The sequence below is a fragment of the Frankliniella occidentalis genome, unplaced genomic scaffold (assembly GCF_000697945.3).
Source record: "Frankliniella occidentalis isolate FOCC.00 unplaced genomic scaffold, Focc_3.1 Scaffold105, whole genome shotgun sequence".
NCBI lineage: Eukaryota > Metazoa > Arthropoda > Insecta > Thysanoptera > Thripidae > Frankliniella > Frankliniella occidentalis.
In genome coordinates, this window is record NW_026267234.1 from 328,856 (window position 1) to 335,735 (window position 6,880).

Consider the following 6,880-nt stretch of genomic DNA (forward strand, 5'->3'; position numbering starts at 1 on the left):
CCCCCCCGGCTGCCGCGGCAGGCCGTGGAGCAGGCTCGCTCCGTGAGCTATCGTGCGAAGCCAAGCCCATCCTCGTGAGCGCCCTTCTGGTCCTCGAGCGCGGCGGCGGCGGCGGCGCGGCGGTCTGCATCGCACAACGTAAACACGATCCGAGCCAAGACATTAGCCAGGCCGGGCCGGGGGCGGGCCGGGGGCGGCTCACGTGGTCTGGCTCCAGCCGCGCGCCTGCTGCGCACTGTCGCGCCCGCCCCGCGCGCCGCCACCGGAAGGAAGCGGGGGGCGGGGCCGCGGGCACAAACCTACGAAATCCAGTGCACAAGGATCTTGGAACCCCTACCAAAATTCCGGGCAAACTCCGTGAAATCCTTATAAAGTGCCCAACGAATACTGGCAAGTCCTATGGGAAACATTTAAATTACTTTAATGCGGAATTTCTTTAAGACGTGCAAATATTTTTCATTGATAATGATAATCGAAAGGTGTGAGGACACCAAAACTAGGCTTTTACCTGTTGTGTGTTGTCGTCATTTTGGAGAGTCGCGGAACATGTGGGTTACACGGGTTACAGGTGGATAGTGTCGCCGCCTGCTCGGAGCCTGCGGAGCCCAGGCTCAGCAAGTGCAGTGGAACGCCTGCACGTGCAGCAGCCTTGTCGCCCCTCCCATTTCCGCCCCCTTTCCCCATCCCCCCTGCGCCCTTTCCCCTCTCTTTCTGACAACTCCTCCCGCGAGCAAGAGCGCCCTGTAGGTGCGTTCTCCCCCCTCTCCTCTAGCGGCAAAGGAAGAGGGAAGAGTGTCTGGTTTTTTATAGGGGCCGATTGCACTGGCTATTTTTAAGTTATCTCCCCCTACCCCCCTCTCTCCTTTCACGCTATCCGCTCACACTCTCAGGTCACTGGCCGATTCGATGCCGGAGCACCGCGTCCTGGCAACCCAAACCATAAGTAATTTTCCCTCCAATTTCAGACCCTTTCCGCGTTGGCCTTCTTTTGTTTCCCTCTTTCGTCTTCCCCGCCAGGACTAATACATAATTAGCGCAAAAGCGAAGCGCTAAGTAAGCCATTGCGCCCCTGGCCCCGGCGACAGAGAGTGAGGCGGCTCGATGTGCAGGCGCAGGCGCAGGGTGGAGGGCGTGGTGGTGGCGGGGCGGGCGGGGCAGCCGCCGCCAGATATTTACTCCTCGTGTTCCTCTTTTTCTCCTCTTTGCCGCAGACGCAGCACGCCGGCCGGCCGGCGGCGCGCCGCTCCGCCTCAAACGCAACATGTTGCCGATTGCAAAGAGAGGAGAAGGGACCGTGGGGGGGGCTCAAGTCATAGACGCACCACGACGCCGAGGGCCGAGGGCCCAGCCGTGCGGTACCCGCCGCCGCTAGTGCCCGTGGAGGTGCCGAGGTAGTACTCCCAGCCTGGCCCGGCCCGCCCCGTCGCCCTTCTTGCATGTTAAACTGTTGCTCCGCCGCTAATCCTCCTCGCGGCTCGGCTCGGCTCGGCCTCACGAGCAGAGGCTCGGCTCGGCTCGTACGCCGCCGCCGCCATGGGATCGTGGCCGCGCATTTTCCGCCCTTCAGAGCGCGGCGCGAAAAAGGGAAATGAGAACCAGTTCGAGGTGTGTGTCCGGGAGGCGGGGTGGGGGGCGGCCGAGCACCCGGAGTTAGCTTGCAACAAGCCTTTACCCTCACACTCAACTCCAAAAACAGACGTGGCGTTGTTGTATTCTTACTATCGCTTTTATAAAACGAGAAGGCAGTTTCCGCGCAGGTGTCGCGTGCACGTGTCACAGGCGGAAGCAGTGCAGTGAAAGGCTCCCGTGTGTGTGCACCTGCGCCCGCGCGCCCCGCCCCGCCCTGACCCAGCACCGCGCCGCCTCGTTGCTCCTGTCGCCTGCCGCCTTGCCCTGTCAGATCCTTTTCTTTCGTCTCGCGTGACAAAATGTTGCTCTCATCCCTGGCGGGGATCGAACCCGCGACCTTTGGATTAGAAGTCCAACGCGCTTTCCTCTGCGCTACAGGGACGGTCGGTGGCGGGGCGGTGCGGCCAGCCGCGTGGCGCGCCAGCCGTCGCGATCCGCCCATGTCAGCGCCGCGTCTGTCCATTTCCTTTCTGTCCGCTTGCCTCGTCTTTTCGCGCGCTCAGCTGATCGTGCTCCGCAACTGGTGCCCTCGCCGCGCTCGCGGGGCGGGGCCTCCCGCGTCTTCGCACCTCGAAAACAACTGACTGCTAAAAAGAACGGGTTGCGACAAAACACACTATACATCGGCAGGCTGACCTAGGCTAACCTCCAAAACATTTGACAATGAGTAATGATTCACTGTTGGGCCTGCCAGGTGGGTGGGTGACACTGTAAGTACCTCAACCATGATGCTGTTGGCGGGCGAGCACAGGATGGCGCCACTCGCTCTATCGCGGGCCTCGGGCCGCGGGTCGCGCGCGCCAACACGATAGCGACGGCGGCGCCTCTCGGGTCTCTCATCGGCGACTGTGATTGCGACCCGCTGCTGCGCGCGCGCCATCCCCGCTCGGACGCAGCTCGTGGCCCCAGCCGCGCTTCACCGCGGCCCACAACCTTCACCGGCGCCCTGGTCAGGTCGCGGGTCGGGCTGTCAGCATCAGCAGCGCGAACGCGTTCACTTCCGGTCTGGCCAAGATCTCAAAAATTAAAAAATTAATTGAGTGGAGAGGATGTGATGCGAGAGGCAGCCTTTAGCACAGCAGCAGCTCCATTTCGGGTCTGGCTCGGCTCGGCTCGGCACACCCACATAGTCACACACACCAACGTGCCGGTGCCCGCCCGCCCAGTGCCCCGCCGCGCAGCACCGCGCCGCGCTCCGGGTCGCCGCGGGCGCCGGGGAGTGGCGGGGCAGCGGGGGGCCGGCGGGGACGTGCAGGTGTGTGCGTGGGCCGCGGGTAGAGCCCGCTGCCGGCTGGTAGAGCACGCCAGTAGGAGTAACAATAGCGTCGGGCGCCGACGGCGCGGCGTTCTCGTACTTGTCTCATAGAGTGGCAGAGTAGACACCCCGGCTCGAGAAAAGGGCAACAGAAAACGCACGCACACTGCGACTAACTGGGATCGGGTAACTTCGCCGCCCGGTACTTTGTCACTGTCCCAGACTCCCCGTGCATACTCACTTGTACTTACACTGCCGACACCTCCACGTGAAGAGGGCCGTTTTTCAGCTCGCCTGCGAGGCGCAGCGGTGCACTTGGCCGGCGGGCGGGGCGGGGCTCCTTCCGAGTATCGAGTACGGGTGCCTCGCCTGTATCGCGGCGTATCGCCACGGGTACCCGACGCTTGGTGAGCACGGCACCCTGCGGCCCGGTGGGTGCTGTACCGCTTCCACTGCTCCAGCCAGGCCGGCCCAGCCCAGAGCTCACAGACAGCCTTCTCCTGGACGTGTCTCGGAAATATGCGTTGGCGCGGTGGCTGCTGGTCTGTTACATATGACGGACTCGCCGTCCTTGTACTGCACTCCAGCGCCGCGACCAGCTACCGCCCGGCTCGAGAGCAGCAGCGTTCCGTTCGGCCCCGGCCGTACTACGATCGGTACCGTGCCGTGCGGAGCTGTGCGGGGCGGACAGGGCCCTTTAGATAGCGAGAGCTGCATCGGCCGAACACAGTCCTGGCAGCATCTTATCACATCTTATTTCCAGAAACACTGCATCGCTTCGGCTCGCCGCGCTCAATCACGCCCGGCCCGGCACCTCCGATACAGTGTTGTGTGTTTTGGGTCTTTTCTCCCAGAGGAGGAGAAAAGGGTTTCTCTTATTAATCGCTACTTTGAGGGAGGGTGCCAAGAGCTGTTATCTTTTTGAATGACCACAAACACGAATCAAGCTCCTTACTTACAAGCACAGCCAGAAGAAATTATTTAGCTTTTTGTTGTTTTGTACGTTTTTATACTCTAAATCCTACTTTTGTTTCGCCCGAGTCCATTGTGAAACTAAAACGTGCCTCCCCTTTCCCTCTTTCCTTTTCCCTTCCCGAAAAGAAAAGTTCTTGTAAGGTATCGGAGCGGGCCCGGCGGCCGCGGCTTATCAAGCTCGGCTGTAAAAGTCGAGTCGATCGAGATAGTCTCACCCGCATTCTTGGATATTATTGTATCAAAGGCGGCGGGGTCCATAACAAACGGCGAGAGAGAACCGGCAAGAGAGAAAGAAATAGGCGAGAAATTTCGACCAGCAGGGAATTATGACGAGAGGAACAAAGGAATTGCAGTTACAGTTAAGGTGCCGCTTATAATAACTTATTTTCTCTCTGGTTATTATTGTTATAAATGTTTATACGTGTGGCCTTCGTGGCTCGCCACCAGACCGCACTAAATCAAAAAGTCCTGAGAGTGCGACTGTGGAAAGCAGTCGCACTTGGGCGGCGGGGAAGAGGTGCCGGGTGCCGGGACGGAAGGTGGCCCCCAGGACCTCCAGGACGGCGGCCCCCGGGGGGCGCCTCCTCGATTACAGTGCGCGCCGCTGCGCCGCTCCTCTCCCCGCCCGCTGCGCCAGCCTGCGCCAGCCTGGGACAATAATTGCTGGGAAGTAAGGTAGCGGCAATCGGTAATTTCGGGGCGGAGGGGTTTCGGCCGGAACGGCGGCCGCGGAACGAAGCGAATGTATCGGTGCAGCAGGGGCGCCTGGCGCGGGCAGCACAGCTACGGCTGCAACCGTAACATGCGGTAAAATAAGCTCCGAATGTTGTTTTTTTTTCTGAACATCTTGTTCCGCAATGCACGCCACCTCACGCACGCGTGCCGAAATCTGTCGCTTTTCGGCGAGCTGCTCCAAGCTAACTGCAGCTGACAGCTCCCTTGTGCGCCACGCCGCGCGGCGCGCGCGCTTGCGGCGCAGGAGGGCGGCTGGGTAGGGGGGGGGGGCGCAGAGGAAGGGGTCCGCCCCAGCCGCCGCGCGCCGCGGCCGCTGCGCCCCGCGCCCGCACTGCAGTCCGGTCCCGGCCGCACGCGGAGCTGGGGGCGCTGCGCTGCGCTCCGAGCCGCGAACACGCGACGAGACGAGCGGGCGATACGAGTCGAGAGCCGAAACGCGAGCCGTGTGTGTGTGTGTGCATACTGGATACGTTGTGTGTGACGCCAACGAGTGAGCAAGTGAAGTGAAACGACAAATTCAAAGTGCATTGGAATACGTTCAGGGGCCAGCACCTCACAGCACCCTCAGTTGGGGGCAGCGAGCACGACGGGGCCGAGGCCAGGTCGGCCTGAGCCGCCGCCACCGCCGGGGGGCACGATCCGCGAGCCCGCCGGGACCCGCACGCCCACTCGGCACGGATGGGGGAGGCCGTGGCGGGTAAGCCCGGGCGGGCCAGGTGAGACCGTGCTCGGCGCAGGCCGCGGGACGGGCCGCAGGGCCGGACGAGGCCAGCCGGGGCCCGGCGATGGCGGAGCGATGAGGCCGCTGGCACTGTGTGCGCTGCTGCTCCAGCTGCTGCTCGTCGTCCACGCCGTCCTCGGCCGCGGCCTCGTGGACGACAACGACGTCCCCGCCGTGCGGCGGCAGCGCCGCGTGCACCGCCTGTGCGCGGCCCGCTGCTTCCATGTGGCCGTGACGGCCACCACCACGACGAGCACCTCGCCCGCCGGCAAGGTGTACACCGGCAACATCCAGACGCGCGTGCTGACCCGACCGCCGCCCTGGGCCGCGGGCCTGGACGTGAAGGGCACGGTGCGGGTGGCCGGGGACACCCTGTCCGCCCTGCGCGCGCCCACCGCCGAGGTGCCCCGGGACTATGCCGGCGGCTACCGCGCGCCCTCGCGCCCCGCCCCCATGGCCACCATCCGGGTGGTGGGGTCGGGGTGGGCGTCGGCGGGCGGGCCGCCCGCGGGGCCGCCAGCTCGGCAGCACGGCCGCTACGACGAGCACTACGCCAACTGGAGGGGCTTGAAGTACGGTGAGTGGGAATGCGCGTGGCTCGGTAGGGGAGGCCGGACAGTCCTGGACACACTCGGCAGGGTCCGTCCTCCTGCATGGTCTGCTCTGGACCTGGGTCGTGAGGAAGCCGCGATGTACCGCTCCCCCTTGCGAGTAAAGTGCCGCATCTACCAACGCGTTGGCCTGCGAATAATGCGTCGCGGACCCCCGGCGCGCTCCGGCCAGCTCCGGCCGGCCCTGCCGGCCCCGCGGTCGTCTGGAGGACGGCCCACGCAAAAGGGGGCTTAACGCACCGGGGGTCACTCTGCAACGGAGTAATAAAAAGGAAAGTAAGAGCGAGTCGTGTAAATTACCCAGGCACTGCACGCGCGTCGTGCGCTCCATAGAGAGGCCTCGCTCGTTATTCTCTTATTTCCCTGCCGCTGATTGATTGTGATGTGTGTAAGTACGCGACGACTATACTTTGTGTGAGCAATAACATATCCGTCGGGATGTGTGGTGCGCTGCGCGACGCTCGGTCGGGGAAGAAAAATGTCGGTGAACGATGACGGGTGATAGCGCGCTGGTGGCGGCGGCGCTAAATCACCCCGACACTGACGAGCCGAGCCGCGCGGAAAGTCAAGAATTTATGAATGGCCGGCGAGAACGGATGATACAAAACAACGGGCGTTTTATGATTATGATTAAAGCCCTTTGGGCTGACCTGGCTGACCAGACCAAGACGGAGAGGAGAGAAGGCGGGCGGCGTTAGGCGCGGCCATTAAATGTCGCGCACAATGCACGTGAAAAACAAACAAGTTTGTTGCGTGTCTCGCTAAATTGCTCTGTACCTTTTTTCTACTTGATTTTTTTCCGTTCCCCTTTCCAACTTTCTTCGTTTCCTCGTCATAATAATAATAATACGGTTGTGACGTTGTTTGTCTTGTCGAGTGAATAACGTGTGAATGGTTCGAATAGCGTCGGGTTGTTGATCGTCTGTGGTCTGTCTCTCATACGTCGCAGGTGCA

At 62.3% G+C, this 6,880-nt stretch overlaps 1 protein-coding gene and 1 non-coding gene across 2 annotated transcripts in view; one reads left to right on the forward strand and one right to left on the reverse strand.

Annotated features, from left to right (window-relative positions):
- Window positions 1-6,880, forward strand: part of LOC113213648 (laminin subunit alpha-1-like) — a 67,692-nt gene that overhangs the window by 51,407 nt on the left and 9,405 nt on the right. The window lies entirely within an intron of this gene.
- Window positions 1,939-2,011, reverse strand: Trnar-ucu (transfer RNA arginine (anticodon UCU)). Its single transcript has one exon. It is a non-coding gene; the product is annotated as a tRNA-Arg (tRNA).